Genomic DNA, 18,590 nt, shown 5'->3' on the forward strand with positions numbered 1-18,590 from the left:
GGGTTTAATAAAATATATTATTAAAATTAATCTCACCATTTCCTTTTTACCTTTTTAATGTATATACTAAGAAATTGGAAATTTCATATGTGTGTTGAATTTGCAGCACAACTGTTTTTATTGCCCAGCACTGCTATAAAATAGTCAAGATTCTATGGTAGCATAAAAGAAATACACAGAAGCAATCTGCACACCAGTGTTAAATCACTCTAGGTTTCAAACTCGATTCCCAGGCTTGACTACAAAAGGCTATTTAAACCATAATACAGCAGCTGAAATTTGGCATATAAAAAATGAAAACAATACTACAAAGTCATTTTTTTCCTTTTAAATTGTCAAAAATATACTTAAAACCATTACAAAACATTATAATAGACACAGCGACTTGCAAATATATTCTTGCAGAGCTAGGAAAAGTAGAGCTAACCCATGAAAATCTCTAGGGAGAAGGCCTGGTGCACTGCAGTGAGTTCCCAAATGATCTATGTACAGTCACCCTGACCTCTGTCATCTGATCACACCACAGCCAGCATGGTCTTTTCTAAAAGCAGGTCTGATGGGTCATCTCTGCACATGCCATGGATTTAGGTCTTAATCACTTCTCACCATGCTTAGCAGACAAACTCTTCCACACAGCGCACAAAGCCCATGCAGCCCGGCCTCTGCTGCCTCTCCCGGGGCGAACATCTCCCTCTCAGCCCCACCAGGCCGGCCCCAGCCCCTGCCCTAGGCTTAGCTGCTCCCTGAGCCGGGAACAGACCCTCACCTCCTCATCTAGGTAATGCTCCGAGGCATTCTTCAGCTCTCACCTCAAGCATCCCTTTATTCAGTTAACAAACTCTCAAGCAAGGACTTCCCTGGTGGTGCAGTGGTTAAGAATCCACCTGCCAATGCAGGGGACACGGGTCCGTGCACTGGTCCAGGAAGATCCCACATGCCACAGAGCAACTAAGCCTGTGAGCCACAGCTACCGAGCCTGCGCTCTAGAGCCCACATGCCACAACTACTGAAGCCTGCGCACCTAGAGCCTGTGCTCCGCAACAAGAGAAGCCACCGCAATGAGAAGCCCGTGCACCACAACCAAGAGTAGCCCCTGCTCACCACAACTAGAGAAAGGCAGCGTGCAGCAACGAAGACCCAACGCAGCCAAAAATAAAAATTAATTAATTAATTTAAAGAAACCCTCTCAAGCAGAGTTTACTATATGTCAGGCACCATCTTAGGCACATTACAAGTTAACTCATTTAAGATTGGTACTAAATACAACCAAAACCCTAAATCTTAGGTGCTGTTATCATCCTCATTTAACAGATGAGGAAACTGAGGCACAAAGAGTTGCAGTAACTGGCCCAAAGTCATGCAGCTGTAAGGAAAGCCTTCCTAACCTACCTCCTACCTGGGCCAGGCTTCCCTGACCAGGTCAAATTCTCACTGTGAGTTCTCACACCTCTCCTTGACAGCACTTAACCCAGGTGTAACGTCACCCCGATTCACGTGATAAGTCCTCCCTCCGGAGGGTGGCATGAGGCCTGGCTGTGCCCATCTGTACTCAACTCTGCAATGCTTAGCACAGTACCACACACCTACGAGGGGTTCACTTTTTTAAATTAAACTTTTTATTTCGAGATATTGTGATTTCACATGTGGTTGTAAATAATACAGAGAGCTCCTATATACCCTTTACTCAGTTTCTTCCAATGGTAACTTCTTGCACAATCATGATATTGACACTGACACAGAACTTTCCATCCCAAGGACCCCTCGTGCTGCCCTTTACAGCCTCACCCACTCTCTTCCAGTCCCCCACCCCTTCCTTAACCCCTGGCAACCCATAATCTGCTTTCTATTTCTAAAACTCTTCCACTTCAACAACGCTGTATAAATGGAATCGTACAGTCGACCATTTCGGGGATTAGCTCTCCGCACTCAGCAAGACTCTCTGGAGAGCCATCCAGGGGTTGTGTGTGTCAACAGTTCTTCCCTCTTCGTTGCTAAATAGTGCTCCACGATACGGACACACCACATGTTTGTTTAACCATTCACCCGTGGAAGAATTACCTGCCTCTTTTCTAGGTTTGGGCTATTATAAACAAAGCTGCTATAAATATTCACGTACAGATTTTTTGTGAACTTAAGGCTTCATTTCTCTGGGATAAAAGCAAAGGAGTGCAACAGCTGGGCCATATGGTAACTGCATGGCTGGCTTTTAAAGAAACTGCCAGTTTAACATCCCAACTTTACAGCCCTACCAACAATGTATGGGTGAGCCTGTTTCTCCACATCCTTACAAGCACTTGGTGGTGTCGGTTTTTTTCTTTCTTTCTTTTTTTTAGCCATTCTGATAGGTGTGTAGTGGTATCTCACTGTTCTTTTCATTTGTATTTCCCTAATGGCTGATGACGTTGAACATATTCTTATGTGCTTACTTGCTACCTGCATGTCCTCCTCAGTGAAATGAGTGTTCATATCTTTTGCCGATCTTCTAACCGGATTCTTTTACTTCCCAGTTTCATATTTTAGAATATATATTCTAGATACTAGTCCTTTGTCAGATATGTTGCTTGCAAATATTTTCTCCCACTCTGTAGCCTGGTTTTCTTCCTTTTGATAGGGTCTATCACAGAGCAAAAGTAATTCTGATGAAGTTCAACTTGTCAGTATTTCCCTTAAGGAGCGTGCTTTTGGCATCAACTCTAGGAAATTTACCTACCAAAGATTTCCTCCTAAATTTTTTCCTAAAATTTTTATAGCCTTACATGTTACATTTATGTCTGTGGTCCATGTTGAGTGAATCTTTCTATAAGTTGTAAGACACAGGTTGAAGTTTGTTTTTGTTTTTGGACGTATGGATATCCAACTGCTCCAATGCCATTTGCCAAAAAAGTTATCTTCCCGGGCTTCCCTGGTGCAGTGGTTGAGAGTCCACCTGCCGATGCAGGGGACACGGGTTCGTGCCCTGGTCCGGGAAGATCCCACATGCCGCAGAGCGGCTGGGCCCGTGAGCCATGGCTGCTGAGCCTGCGCGTCCGGAGCCTGTGCTCCGCAGCGGGAGAGGCCACAATAGTGAGAGGCCCGCGTACCAAAAAAAAAAAAAAAAAAAAGTGATCTTCCTTCCACTGAATTGTTTGGGGGTCTCTGTCAAAAATTAGTGGGGCATATTTGTGTGAGTCTATTTCAGACTTCTCTGTTCTGTTTCGTTGATCTGTGTGTCTATACCTAGAGCAGTAAGGACAGTATTGACTACTGGAGCTCTTGAAATTGGATAGATTGATTTCTCACACTTGGTTCTTATTTTTCAAAATTGTTTTGGTTATTCTAGTTCCTTTGCCTTTCCATATAAATTTTGGAATAGCCTGGTCTCTATCTACGGAACCTTGCTGGATCAATTAATGTCTATAGTATGAATGAATAGCAAATGCCTAACGGATGATGGATACATCTGTACTTGGATGTTGCATGGGAACTCGAATTCAACAAGACCTAAGCCAAATACCTATTTGCCCCAAACTTGCTCGTCCTCCCCCTCTCCCTATCTCAGTTTACAGGATCACCATCTACCTAGTAGCCAAAGTCAGTTTGGAGAGTCACTGATTAATGCATTTAACAACCATCTGCTGAGCGCCCAGCATGTGCTGGGGTGATGAGTAAGAAATGGTCCCTATTCCCAAGGCAGTGAACGTGAAAGACAGACAAACAATGACATATGGTGTGAGAGGCGCCAGAGGAGAAGTATGCTCAAGGTACATGATGACACTGAGCAGGAACAAGCTGCTGCCTGGGAAAGTCTGCAAACACTGAAAGAGGAAATGAGTACTGAAGGATTAGGACGCATCAACTAGGCCAACTATGAGGTGCCAAGTCAATAAAGGAAAAGAAAAAAGTACATGCAAAAACACAGCAGCATAATAAGACCTGCTCGGGTAGCTTATGGAAGAGGCAGGGGCTGGAGAGTAGCCGAGGAGGTGGACGGACGCCAGAGAAAGGCAGGCGCTCCTAGGTCCTGCTGAGGAACTTACTCCTGACAACACGTGAGAAACCATTATGAGGTTTAAAAGAGAAATCACCTGATCAGATACAAACTTTAACAAGCAACAGCAGCAGCAGCGTGGAAGGCAGAGGAGAAGGGCAAGAGTGACCCGGGGAGGACTCCAGGAGACCTTGAAGAGCCCTGGACACAGCACAGTGAGGTCACCACCGAACTGAGTCATGGCCACATGAAGAAATAGGAACGGCTGCGAGGGACATTTAAGAGGCCACGGTAGCTAACAAAACGCGAGGAACGTGAAGGAGAAATCTAAGGTATCTGCTCGGTTTCTGACTTGATTGATTCAAAACAGCTGGAAGAAACAAAGTGCAATCTCCAGCAGCTTGTAGGACTCAGAACCAGAGCGTTCTTTCCAACAGCAGGATTACACACTCAGGCTTTAGTCCTATTCCAGGCCAGACTGCAGTGAGGGGATGGCGACCCTGAGCGCACCAGTCTAGCCCCTGAACTGCAGACACTGAGCGGTTCAGCACCAGAACTGGGGGGTGGGGAGCAGAACGAGGGAGACCTGGAACCCAGAGCCTGAGGGAGGCATGCTGCTTCTTCATAGCTTCCAACAAGGTTTTGCCCTCTCATCAAGGGGACTGGGTAGGCCTGAGGACCATGGCTAAGTTGCAAAGGCGTGTCAGTCAGCTATCTGACAGAACAGCAGGCACAATCAACCCCAGAGAAAGAAGAAAAGAAAATCCCAAATGTCAGCAGCCAGAGATGAAAAAAAGTCTCAAGAGCAGGGCTTCCCTGGTGGCACAGTGGTTAGGAATCTGCCTGCCAATGCAGGGGACACGGGTTCGAGCCCTGGTCCGGGAAGATCCCACATGCCGCAGAGCAACTAAGCCCGTGAACCACAACTACTGAGCCTGTGCTCTAGAGCCCGTGAGCCACAACTACTGAGCCCACGTGCCACAACTACTGAAGCCCAAGTGCCTAGAGCCCATGCTCCGCAACAAGAGAAGCCACCGCAATAAGAAGCCCGCGCGTTGCAATGAAGACCCAACACAGCCAAAAATTTAAAAACAAACAAAGTCTCAACAGCAATAACCGCAGGGAGGTGGAACTCTGACTGATATAGCCACTTGGAAGTAAGGAGCTTCCTCACGTGAATATTTCAAGAACTAGGTGTGCGAAAGACTTGTCAAAGATTAAAACGTGACAATGAATTTCAACACAATCATTTACACATTTACTAAAGTTTGTAAAATGGCCACTCGTGTACCAGAAACTGTAAAAAAAAAAAATACAGACAAAATTTTTATTTATTAATGGCATCATATCTGTACAGGCCTTACAGCTTTCAATAAACTTCAGCATAAATTACATAATATACTGTCCTCAAAAGGGATATAGTAATTTTTTCCTATAAATTACTATATATCCATATAATGACAGGCAACGCATGACAGATGTCACAGAAGACACTGAAATTGTTACAAGAGCTCGGGGAAAAGACTGCATCCATCTGTAATTGATGATGCGAAGACTTCTTTGGAAGAGACACACTTGAATTGGACCTTAAAAGGTAAGTGGGAGGGATTCTCTAGCAGTCCAGTGGTTAGGACTCGTGCTTTCACTGCCAGGGGTCCAGGCTCAAACTCTGGGAGAATTAAGATCCTGCAAGCACGTGGTGTGGCCAAAAAAAAGGTAAGTGGGATTTTATGGGGCAGAGGTGGGAGAAGAGGTTAGTTCATTGAAGCAACAGTGAAGCATTGGCGTGAATCAAGCCATGGAGCCAAGAAGGTGACAAAGACATTTGGCGATGAGTGAGTGTGTGCAGAGAACACAAGTCCAATGCAAGGTTTCGTGGTCAGATAAGTCTGGGTAATAAAACATACCCTGTGTAGAATTGTAATGGTTAACAGAATAAGAAAGGTTCTTGAGAAAACCTGTAGTAAACATTAACTTCATAAACAAAATTTATTGAAAGTTTCTCAAATTTATTTTACCAGGGAATGACCCCTCTACCCATTATAACATCATGAAACTTAGATCAGAACATCACCATATTAAAAAAGAATTTACCCTAATACAAATTGTCAGTACTTACAAGACATGACAGTAATGAAACGCATTTCTCCCCAAAGTAATATTTCCTGGTATTTTATCCTACTGTCCATTAAGTTAGCTGCATGTCCAAATCACTGCACCTTAGATATTTCTCTTCAAAAAAGTATTAAATGGATAACCTGCTAAAGAAAGTGGCTTTCTATTCTGAAGAAAATTTCCCAGATTCATAAATATTTTTAGATCCAGTCAAAAGATAACTGCTAGATGATTTTAAAAGGAAAAACACACACACAAATATAAAAGTCAGACTATAACAAGTAAAAAGGTAAACAATCCAACAAAAAGATGCTGTGGAGGACTTAGACTTTGAAAACTAAATAATTTCCATGACTTTACAAGACAGAAACTGTTCAACTACTTCCCATGAGGGCAAGAAATGTATTTACCTGACATGGTTCCAATCAAAGTTGCAGATCAAATCTCTCTATATTTCAGCAATGCAAATGAGCATTTTCCCCACGTGGGTTCATCTTTCATTTTATATTTAACCTTATACTTAACCGAAGAACACTGATCTTTAAGAATCAAAATGTATCATAGCTACAATGTTTATATACACATGTGAAAGTGCATAATTAAAAAACACAAGAAGAGTTTCTTAGAGTAGTGGCATGAGGATTAAAAAAAAAGATTTTCCAGAGTTTCTGTAATTTTACATTATTTTTATAACTGAAGAATAAATGGACCTGTGCTGCCATCTCTCTCACCCCATCTTTTCTTCCAGCATTTTGTTGAGTCTCGCTCGCAATGAAGTGCAGCCAGTGAGAGCAAGAGCTCTGAAATCACATTGCCAGGCTTCAGTCTCAGTTCTGACACTGACTGTGACCTTGGGCAAATTAATTAAATCCTCTATGCCTCAGTTTCCACAGCTCTATAACGGGAAAAATCAAAGTACCTACTTCAAGGGGTTGGAGAATTGAGATAATCCACAAAACCACTTAGGAAAGATCCTGAACCATAGAATTCGCTCAATAAATATTAACACATCATATTTTAGATCCCTGCTGAAAGGTTTGACTGGAAACTAAGATGAAAGCTCTACAAAGCAGTGATAGTGGCCAAACCTCACAGGATACTGCTTTGATATCTGACCCACCACAGAGATCAAATCTGGCTTCCTGAGCCATCTGAAAATTATTACCAACATGTCACAACAGGAAATGGAAAGCCTATCACCAACATGACCTGGAAAACAGCCAATTCACTGACATAAAATCCTAAACTCAGCAAATCCTTCCCCTAAACTGTATATATCCAAAACCAGGTTAAATATTGGCATTCCTAATGAGCTATGTATGATTGAAAACACATGCTAAAACACAAGTTCCAACTAAAGTTGTAGGTACTATACATTCATATTGATCTCTTAAAATAATGTGACCTGTTTTTCAAACAAAGATTCAGTCTTTGAAGAGTGTGGGGAGTTAGGTGTGGGAGAGCTGCAATCTGCCTTGGGTTCTTCCAACAGTGGCTGTTCCTATTAACCAGAGGTCAGAAAAGCTGGCTTAACCTGAGTAAATAACTGCAGGGCACACACCTGGTTTTTAAGCCACAGTCTGTAACAAGAAAATCAGCAACAGCACCTTTTAGGATGAAATCAACAACCTATACACGAGCATTTTAACTTCTCTGTGTACTCCCGTGCTACACAGACAGTATTTTCCAGTGACTCACAGAAGCAAGTAAAATTGACTGACATCAGTTAAATTATTTCCATGCCGACCTCATCAAGAAAAGATTCTTCTAAATTAACTCTTGAGAGATGAAAAGTAAAGCATTTCTGGAAAGATTCAACAAAGACAAACCACAGTGATGCTGCTGTAACTGAACTGCATGCTGTAAACTCAAAAAAGTTTATAGTTTGCAGAACTGAACTTTTGAATTACCAAAGAGAAAAAATGGTACCAGTCACTGTTGATTCATTTCTTATTAAAAAAAAAAAAGAATTTTCTTCCAAAGGAAACACAAATCTCGGTCTCTAATATGCATAAAGTATGTGTAATTATCTTCTAGGTGCTCCGGTTTTGAAATGCTATACAAATAAAGCACATTATATACAATATCGATTTCTGAGTCTAAGGTGGTTTCCGGTCCAAGTCTAAGAACAAAACACAAATGTTACATATACACACAAACTATGTCTTGATATACACATAAATTTAAAGAAAGAGACACTGAACTTTATAGTTGGGCAAATTTCGCAAAAGTAAAACCCACAATTAATCTCTTCCTGGCACCTACGTCCATTCTGCTCACAGGTCTTTCGGCGGTTCCCGAAGGAAGCAGGTGAAAGCTCAGAGAACGGCCGCGGGCCACACCTGCTGCTGGCGGGGTCAGCGTCCCAGGACGGAGAGGCTAGCGGCCCGCCCTGCCCCGCGGAAGCCACGGCCCCGGACCCCCTGCCGCCGCCGCCACTCACCTCGCCGCTCAGAGGCAGACAGCAGCCCCGGGGCCGCGTCCTGCGCCGCCGGCGGGCTCCGCATCTGAGGGCGGCCGGCGCGGCCAGCCCCACCGCGACCGCAACCCACGGGCTCAGCCGGGAGGGAGCCGCATCAAGTTGCAGCCGCCGGCTCCGGGGCCCTGGACTCGACCCGCTGCTGCCCCGAATCAAACACGACCGCCTCCGAGCTCACCTCCCTCTGGAGGGACCGCAGCTGCAGCCATGCTCCAACTCGGGGAGGAACTGGAGCGGCCGGCCACCAGCACCCCTCCTCGGCGCTCGGCCCGACTCCGGCCGCCGGCGACGGGCCCGCAGGAAGGACTGCGGCTCGGGACCGTCCCGCCCGACCCACCGACCCCAGGAAGCCGACAGGAGCGGCGCTAGCAGGGCCGACAGGTGCGTCGGCGCCTGACGTCACCGCGTAGCCGTGAACGGCCGGTCGGAGCCGCGTAGACGCCCATTGGGCCGTGTGGGAACAGGGGGCGGGACGCGTGGAGGCAGTAGGCGGGACCTTTTGGAGCAGGGGCGGGGCTTGTGGAGGATGGGGAGGGACTTGTGGCGGCAGGGGGCGGGCCGCGTAGGAGCGGTAGGCGGGCCGTGTGTGGGTAGTGGGAGGGCCGTGCGATGCAGTGGGCGGGGCCGTGGCGCCTTGGGGCGGGGCCGGCTAGGGGCGCGACCTTTCCCAGCTGGTGGGTCACGCCCCTCGCGCTGTGGGGGGTCCTCGTCTTGGTGACCTCGCGAGAGGACTGAGGTGGCACCGGGCCGCTCTCCCCGAAGGGCACTGCGCGCAGTCCGGCGGATCTCAGGTTCGCGTTCGGCGCCGGCGGGACCTCGGCGTCCAGCAGCGCGGAGACTGGGCTACCGTGGCGGGAGCGTTGATTCCGTGGGCAGCCGGTCTGTCTGAGCTTACGCGCGGACCCGGCTCCGCGCCGGCACCCGGTTAGCCTTTATGAATTGTCAAAAATAATGCTTGTTAATTGACTATTTTGGAGAAAACGTGTAACCTGAGGACTCGAATGGCAGAGCTGAGTTGATTTCCTTTTGGCAGACAGCTGTGGAACTCCTCAGGCGCGCCAGTGCGGAATCCCAGAGCAGGGAGGGCCGCACAAGGACAGTCCAGGACGCGGCTCTGCGGCGTGGGGACGTCCTGAATCCCACAGGTGACCTCTGACCTGGGGGGGGGCGGGGAGGAGATGTCCAACAGCACCTGGTGGCAAGGAAAGGAAGAAGTGTAAAGGCGAATGGTGCCCTGCTGTTACTGGAATGTAGGTGGAAGGGGGATGAAGAGGTGGGTTGTTGATGCAGTTGTATGGAAGAGTTTGTGTTTTATCCCAGATAACTGGGAGTTGTTGAAACGGTTGTGGTTGTTGTTGTTTGAGTAGTTTTTCCTGCACAATTTTTATTATGAAAATTTTCAAACCCAAAATACCTGAGAGTATGAAATGAGTTTATTGCATACTCAAATATGGTTTTTCATTTCTTTAAGGTATATGATAAACACTCTAAAATTTTCGGTCTTAAAAGTCTAAAGTCGGGCTTCCCTGGTGGCACAGTGGTTAAGAACCCGCCTGCCAATGCAGGGGACACGGGTTCGAGCCCTGGTCTGGGAAGATCCCACATGCCGCGGAGCAACTAAGCCCGTGTGCCACAACTACTGAGCCCATGTGCCACAACTACTGAGTCCGCGTGCCTAGAGCCCGTGCTCCGGAACAAGAGAAGCCACCACAACGAAGAGTAACCCCCGCTCACCGCAAATAGAGAAAGCCCACGCACAGCAATGAAGACCCAATGCAGCCAAAGATAAATAAATGAATAAGATTTTTTTTTTAAGTCTAACATCAACTTACAGCAGCTGCATGTAACATGGAAGTGTTTTAATCATGGGCATGATGGGATCAGTCATCTAGATGCAAAAATCCTGCTGTATTAGCTTCATCTGTATTCGGGTGTAATTTTTTACCCTGAAACTTGTGACAGTCGGAGGCAGACATTATGAAACTCTCCCCAAAGATACTTCAACATGCATCTCAAGAATAACACCTCTCCAACACGATCAAATATCACAGCTAGGAAGTTAACAATAAATCCCTCATATCGTCTGATAACCAGGCTATATTTAAATTTTGCCAGTTGTCAACAACAACGAAACATCTTTTGCAGACTTTTTTTTCAAACCAGGATCCAGACAAGTGTCTTTTTTTTTTTTTTTTTTTCTTGGCGGTACGCGGGCCTTTCACTGTTGTGGCCTCTCCCATTGCGGAGCATAGGCTCCAGACGCGCAGGCTCAGCGGCCATGGCTCATGGGCCCAGCCGCTCCGCGGCATGTGGGATCTTCCCGGACCAGGGCACGAACCCGTATCCTCTGCATTGGCAGGCAGACTCTCAACCACTGCGCCACCAAGGAAGCCCCAGACAAGTTTTAAACGTTGCATTTTGGTTATGTTTCTTACATCTCTTTTATTCTTCAACAGCCCCTCCAATTTTTCATAGCACTGATGTTTTAAAGAGACAAGTTGCCTTGTAGAGTGTTGCACGTTGAACCGTTGTCTTTTAATTGTTAGAGTAATCATGGCTTGTGTAGATTGACTGTGTCCCCAAAGAACCCCCTCCCTCCCCTACCCCATGCTTTATTTGGAAGTAGGGTCTTACAGATGTGACCAAGGAAAGTTATTAGGATGGGCCCTAATTCAACAGGACTGGTGTCCTCAGAAGAGAAGAGACACAAAGACAGACATACAGGAAGATGGCATGTGAAAATGGAGGCAGAGACTGGAATGATGCTGTTCAGAGCTAAGGAGTGCCGGGGGCACCAGAAGCTGGAAGAAGTAAGGAAGGATTCTCCCCGAGAGCCCTTCAGGAGAGCAGAACCCTGCTGACACCTTGATTTCAGACTTCTGGCCTCCAGAACTGTGTGAGAATAAATTTCTATTGTTTTAAGACCACCAGTTTGTGGTACTTTGTATGAAAATATGAAATGCAAGTTGATGTCATCCTGTACAACCTGACCAACCTTAGTGCCGCTCGCCACAAAAAGATACTATTAAGTATGTCTTGGATATCTTTCCAGGGACTTTTTAGGCATGTACAAACATATTACGTACGTAAAATGATGGAGGAAACTTTATTCACCAGTAGCCCTGTTAAGAGCCTGGCTTGGCTTGGCCAAACCTTCTGGTAAGTGTTTAGGGTAGGAGACCCTAGATAGGTCTCAGCTGGTTCCTAGAGTCCAGGGAAGCACGTGGAGGGAGAGGAGGCTGTTTTCCTTTGGAGAGGGGAAAGGAGCCCTGTCGACCGGGAGAAGGTGGGGTAAGTGCTGAAGGAGAGTTTGCTGTCGAGTGTTGCACAGCAGGGTGTGCAAGAGAAGCTTCTTTGCCTCCCTACCAAATTGTATCAAACTCTGTATCACACACTAATGCCTTTGATTATGTACACTTTGGGGGCCCTCCAGTAAAACACAAGAGAGTAATGAATATCTGATCTAAATATGTATTTTTTGTATCTTTGAGGCACATAGCACTCTATAAGCATTAATATCAACATTCTAGATTCAACTCATCCTTTTTGATAGCTGCATACAACATATCACTTAAAAGGTCTTTAAGTAGGGTCCGGTGACATGATTCTACTTGTTGTTGTAGGACTGAGGCCGCTGTTTTGTTGCTTTCTTGCCAGCTGTTAACTGGAGATCACTCTAAGCTCCTAGAGGTTGCTCTCAAGTCCCAACCAAATGGCTCTCACAACGTAGTGACTTACCTCTTCAAAGCCAGCAGAATTTCTCTTCCTTTCCCTTGAATTAGACTTCTTTGAAGGGCAGGAGGGGTTATGTAATTAGGTCAAGCCCACCCATCATAATTTCATTTTTTTATGAACTCAAGGTCAGTTGACTAATAACGTTATCATGGAAGTGAAATCCACCATATTTACAGACCAGCCCACACTCAAGGAGCAGCAGTTACACCAGGCACGTACACCAGGGCCTGGGAATCTCGGGGCCACATCAGAATTCTGCCTGCAGCAGCCCCCGCTCCAGCCCCTAATGATTCACAGGTAAAGTGCATTCAGTCCTTCCCAACGTTCGCAAGGGCCTCGTGCCAGTACAGCATCTGCGTGAAGTCCAGGGTCTCATCTAAATCTAAATCTCATCTGTTCAGTGTCCAAAAGCTCTTCCAAGTCAGGTGAAGATGGGGCCCCTGGGTGTAATCCACTAATTCCTCTTCATCTGTGGACCAGTGACACTAAAGAACCAAGTTACCTGCTCCCAACACTCTCGAAATACAGGGCTGGGACAGGCAGAGGAGCAGTGGCCGGCCTTCCAGCCCACAGGGAGAGGAAGGAAGATGGGGGCCTGTTCTCAACACACAGCCGCCTTCCACGGTGGCGAGGGTGCCCCTCTCTTCCCTGAGTGCAGTAGCTGGATTTGGGGTGATTTTGTGTTTTTGAGAAAAGGAAAACCCCTTTGTGTTGCCCTCAGCCAAGAGGATTTTGCGCCTTAATAGGCTAGAGCATCAGCTTTTCCAGATCCTGTATCTGCCTCACGGGCTGACAGCCTCTTCACTTCCTGACTCAGCACCGGCACCAGCTCACAAAGCAGGTTTTTCTCACTGTGACTTTATTTCATAACCGTTACCTTTGCCCTTCCCTGTCGCTAGGCCTCGCATAAAATTATAGGAGTTTACACAGCAGATTTCCTTAACTCCAAATCTCAGGCTAGGCCATTTAAACAAACAGGCAGAACACACCCAAAGTTCTTGCTATCTAAGCCCAGAACCATGAGGCCTAGTTACCCAACGTGTGTGGTAGTCAGAGGGCCACTCAGGTGACCTTTGTAGGATCAAGAAATTCAGCTTCTTGCAATTAAAATAAACTATGCCCCAGAATATTACAAAAATTGTGTGTCTGGTTTATTTGGAAAGCCTAAAGATTCAAAAGTCTTCTAAGGACATATCTTAGGACCTGCCAAAATTAGGAATCCTTTCCCTTGTTACCAGGAAAGTGTACTCTCCCTTGTATACTTCTGAGTGCAAAGAGTTGAAAATTGTAGGACATCAGGCAAAAGACTTTCACTCCTTTTAAATTATTTTTAATATACAGGGCAGAGTAATACCCAGAGATTACCTGCTTGATGTTGTGTGGGAGGGTACCTCCGTGCAATGGTACCCTCCAAATACACGAGCAGACGAGTTTTCCCAGAGGTCAGGGAAAGAAAGCCAACACACCTTGAGAAGCCAGGGAGAAAGAAAGTCAACACAGTTAGAGAGGGTGCAAGGCGGGTGGAAAGATTAAAACCTGTGGTCATGCAATGTACATACATCCTGTCTCTTTTTGGTACGTCAGCCTCCTGTGGATGGTGGGGTAAGTAGAACCAGAGGTGAGGTTTGAGCGAGGGTGCAGAAATGGAAGGTGCCCTAAGCCAACGACACACTCTGGCTCTGTCAGAGAGGTGTAGGGCGAGAGGGCCTGGCCACAGCCCCAGGTTGCCTGTTAACCTGCTGAGCACTTTTTGGGCAGGACACGTAGGACACAGTAAGCGTGTCACCTCTGGGTGGCAGGATTAAGACCCATGAACATTGGGTGTCTCACGGACATTTAGTGTGCCGTGAAGATACGGTGCTTGATGCACATTCGATGCCTCTTGTATGTTGAGTGCCTCACGAACATGTGGCGTCTCTTGGGCTTTCCAGCCTTTTCAATCTCTGTTCACAAGTATCAGTATATGCCCTACTGACCTCATCTGTCCACCATGTCTCACAGCTGAGTAACTTACTTCTCTGTGCTTAACACATGAGCTTTTTCTATCCTATTTATTTCTTTTCTCCCAGGACAGAATTCAGTTTTCTCAGACAACACAGTCCTGGGCTTCAGAGCGGGTACGGTGCCCAGCTGGTGATGGGGGTGCCCACAATGCAGTCAGACTTCTCGGGACTCTTTCATTGCTGGTATCGTGGTAGAATTCACGGAACCATGCTCATACCCAAGCCCAGTTTTCTCTTATTTTACTTGGGACCCTGTTGGACAAGTTTCTTAGGTTCTTTCTTAGAAAAATGTTGAAAAGGAAGTGAAAACTTTTCTAAACTAAGTGGAATTTTTCACAAGAGATTTACAGACATTCTCTGTTTTCTTCTCTCACTGAAGATATGTAGCCTAAATTGGGGGAGAGGTGCCTAGCTTTGAGAACAGACAATAGTCGCAGTCACAGTATTGTGCTATAACGTCCAACATGAGGAACTATAGTTAACACTAGAGTTAACTGTGTGGTATATTTGAAAATTATGTGGTATATTTGAAAATTGTTCAGAGACCAGGTACGAAGAGTTCTCATCACAAGGGGAAGAAACATGTTTTTCCGTTTTTTGGTATCTACATGAGATGATGGATGTTAACTAAGCATTGTGGTCATTGTTTCACCATATATGTGAGTCAAATCATGATGCTGTACCCCTTGAACGTATGCAGTGCTGTACATCAACTGTATTTCAATAAAACTGGAAAAACCCAAACCAAACCAATGACTAAAAATAAATAAAAAGCTGTCAGCACACAGGAAGTAGTTGGAGGCACAGCAAACTATGTTATGTGAATAAAGCCAGGCTCCTGTACTTTAAGTCATAGTTTCTGGTTGGAACTGAGCTGAAGCACTAATAACAACAACTCTACCAGGACTCGTACTAGCTTTACTCCTCCTCCAACAACCAGCCAACAAAACCTTGAAACTCTCAAGGAAAGTGAAAAAGAAGAATAACGCACAGTGCTAAGAGTGTGCTTATTCCAACCATTTCTGGTTCCCCGGGAGATCCAGAGAACAGATGGTAGACATCGCCAGTGAGTGCATGTGGTGGCACTCATTCCTTTCTGCCAGCATTTCTGTCACTCTGGAAGTGGCAGCTTGTAATGTGCTATTTTATAGACTTAGCAAAAGGAGTGAAAAAGAGCACTTTTTCACAGAAATCTGGAATCAGATTTCAGTTTCTCCTAGATTCTTGTTCTCTGGCCTCAGTCAAGTTGCTCTAAGTTTTCCCTGAAATAGAAAAACCTGGAGATATGATTATTTCCCATAACAACTTTAGAAATACGTTAAAAAACAGGTCCGCAGGGCTTCCCTGGTGGCACAGTGGTTGAGGGTCCGCCTGCCGATGCAGGGGACGCGGGTTCGTGCCCCGGTCCGGGAAGATCCCACATGCCACGGAGCGGCTGGGCACGTGAGCCATGGCCGCTGAGCCTGTGCGTCCCGGAGCCTGTGCTCCTCAGCAGCAGAGGCCACAACAGTGAGAGGCCCGCATACTGCAAAAAAACAAACAAACAAAAAAACAGGTCCGCAGAAAATCAGAGATATGAACAAAGCCACGGAGATCTGCTTCATGTATTTGTGAGCTGTTTCAGAAAAAGAACGTTGATTCTATCACTTAGTTTCATGCACATTGTCAAGAGGAAGGGAAAGGGATTGAGAAGTTCTATTAGGAAAATAGGGATGCGGTTCTAGTCTAGAATTTCTTCCTGATTTCACCAGCATCAGGGAAGTAGTTGAAAATGACCTTTTCTTGTCCTTTGCCTTTTTCCTTAAGGGAGAACACGAAATTATATTGAATAGATTTGCAGTCTTGATAATATTTTTTAAACATCTTTATTGCAGTATAGTTGCTTTACAATATTGTGTTAGTTTCTGCTTTATAACAAAGTGAATCAGCTATACGTATACGTATATCCCCATATCTCCTTCCTCTTGCATCTGCCTGCCACCCTCCCTATCCCACCCCTCTAGGTGGTCACAAAGCACCCAGCTGATCTCCCTGTGCTATGGGGCTGTTTCCCCCTAGCTATCTATTTTACATTTGGTAGTGTATATATGTCCATGCTGCTCTCTCACTTTGTCACAGCTTCCCCTTCCCCTTCCCCATGTCCTCAAGTCCATTCTCCACGTCTGCGTCTTTATTGCTATCCTGCCACTAGGTTCTTCAGAACCTTTTTTTTTTTTTTTTTAGATTCCAAATATAGGTGTTAGCATACAGTATTTCTTTTTCTCTTTCTGACTTACTTCACTCTGTATGACAGACTCTAGGTCCATCCACCTCACTACAAATAACTCGATTTCATTTCTTTTTACGGCTGAATAATATTCCATTGTATACATGTGCCACATCTTCTTTATCCATTCATCCGACGATGGACGCTTAGGTTGCTTCCATCTCCTGGCTATTGTAAATAGAGCTGCAATGAACATTGTGGCACATGACTCTTTTTGAATTATGGTTTTCTCAGGGTATATGACCAGTAGTGGGATTGCTGGGTCGTATGGTAGTTCTATTTCTAGTTTTTTAGGAACTTCCATGCTGTTCTCCATAGTGGCTGTTTCAATTTACATTCCCACCGACAGTGCAAGAGGGTTCCCTTTTCTCCATACCCTCTCCAGCATTTATTGTTTGTAGATTTTTTGATGATGGCCGTTCTGACTGGTGTGAGGTAATACTTCATTGTAGTTTTGATTTGCATTTCTCTAATGATTAGTGATGTTGAGCATCCTTTCATGTGTTTGTTGGCAATGTGCATATCTTCTTTGGAGAAATGTCTATTTAGGTCTTCTGCCCATTTTTGGATTGGGTTGTTTGTTTATTTGATATTGAGCTGCATGAGCTACTTGTATATTTTGGAGATTAATCCTTTGTCAGTTGCTTCGTTTGCAAATATTTTCTCCCATTCTGAGGGTAATCTTTTCGTCTTGTTTATGGTTTCCTTTGCTATGCAAAAGCCTTTAAGTTTCATTAGGTCCCATTTGTTTATTTTTGTTTTTATTTCCATTTCTCTAGATGGTGGGTCAAAAAGGATCTTACTGTGATTTATGTCTTAGAGTGCTCTGCCTGTGTTTTCCTCTAAGAGTTTCATAGTGTCTGACCTTACATTTAGCTCTTTAATTCATTTTGAGTTTATTTTTGTGTATGGTGTTAGGGAGTGTTCTAAATGCATTCTTTTACATGTAGCTGTCCAATATTCCCAGCACCACTTATTGAGGGCTGTCTTTTCTCCATTGTATATTCTTGCCTCCTTTATCAAAGATAAGGTGACCATATGTGTGTGGGTTTATCTCTGGGCTTTCTATCCTGTTCCATTGATCTATGTTTCTGTTTTTGTGCCAGTACCATACTGTCTTGATTCCTGTAGCTTTGTAGTATAGTCTGAAGTCAGGGAGCCTGATTCCTCCAGCTCCATTTTTCTTTCTCAATATTGCTTTGGCTATTCGGGGTCTTTTGTGTTTCCATACAAATTGTGAAATTTTTTGTTCTACTTCTGTGGAAAACGCCATTGGTAGTTTGATAGAGATTGCACTGAATCTGTAGATTGCTTTGGGTAGTATAGTCATTTTCACAATGTTGACTCTTCCAATCCAAGAACATGGTATATCTCTCCATCTGTTTGTATCATCTTTAATTTTTTTCATCAGTGTCTTATAGTTTTCTGCATACAGGTCTTTTGTCTTCTTAGGTAGGTTTATTCCTAGGTATTTTATTCTTTTTGTAGCAAAGGTAAATAGAAGTGTTTCCTTAATTTCTCTTTCAGATTTTTCATCATTAATGTATGGGAATTCAAGAGATTTCTGTGCATTAATTTTGTATCCTGCTACTTTAACTCATTGATCAGCCCTAGCAGTTTTCTGGTAGCATCTTTAGGATTCTCTACATATAGTATCATGTCATCTGCAAACAGTGACAGCTTTACTTCTTCTTTTTTGATTTGGATTCTTTTTATTTCTTTTTCTTCTCTGATTGCTGTGGCTAAAACTTCCAAAACTATGTTGAATAATAGTGGTGAGAGTGGGCAACCTTGTCTTGTTCCCTATATTAGAGGAAATGGCTTCAGTTTTTCACCACTGAGAATGATGTCGGCTGTGGGTTTGTTATATATGGCCTTTATTATGTTGAGGTAAGTTCCCTCTATGCCTACTTTCTGCAGGGTTTTTATCATAAATGGGTACTGAATTTTATCAAAAGCTTTTTCTGCATCTATTGAGATGATCATATGGTTTTTATCCTTCAGTTTGTTAATACGGTGTATCAC

General features: G+C 44.8%; 1 protein-coding gene and 1 long non-coding RNA gene across 4 annotated transcripts in view; one reads left to right on the forward strand and one right to left on the reverse strand.

The window, feature by feature from the left end:
• Positions 1-8,932, reverse strand: part of CLCN3 (Cl-/H+ antiporter 3) — an 83,354-nt gene extending 74,422 nt beyond the window's left edge. Inside the window, exon 1 of one of the 3 annotated variants that reach the window (XM_027096527.1) lies at positions 8,740-8,932. The gene's annotated coding sequence lies outside the window, so the exon portion shown is untranslated. Of the gene's footprint in view, positions 1-8,525 lie in introns of all 3 variants that reach the window. The other 2 variants (XM_027096526.1, XM_027096531.1) reach the window with 2 other exon arrangements.
• Positions 8,933-9,359: 427 nt separating this feature from the next.
• Positions 9,360-11,488, forward strand: LOC113614763 (uncharacterized). The gene is made up of 3 exons (XR_003430717.1): positions 9,360-9,485; positions 9,595-9,706; positions 11,241-11,488. It is a non-coding gene; the product is annotated as an uncharacterized LOC113614763 (long non-coding RNA).
• Positions 11,489-18,590: the final 7,102 nt, after the last annotated feature.

This window comes from Aethalodelphis obliquidens, unplaced genomic scaffold (genome assembly GCF_003676395.1).
Source record: "Aethalodelphis obliquidens isolate GAN/ISIS:26980383/991018 unplaced genomic scaffold, ASM367639v1 scaffold103, whole genome shotgun sequence".
Taxonomy (NCBI): domain Eukaryota; kingdom Metazoa; phylum Chordata; class Mammalia; order Artiodactyla; family Delphinidae; genus Aethalodelphis; species Aethalodelphis obliquidens.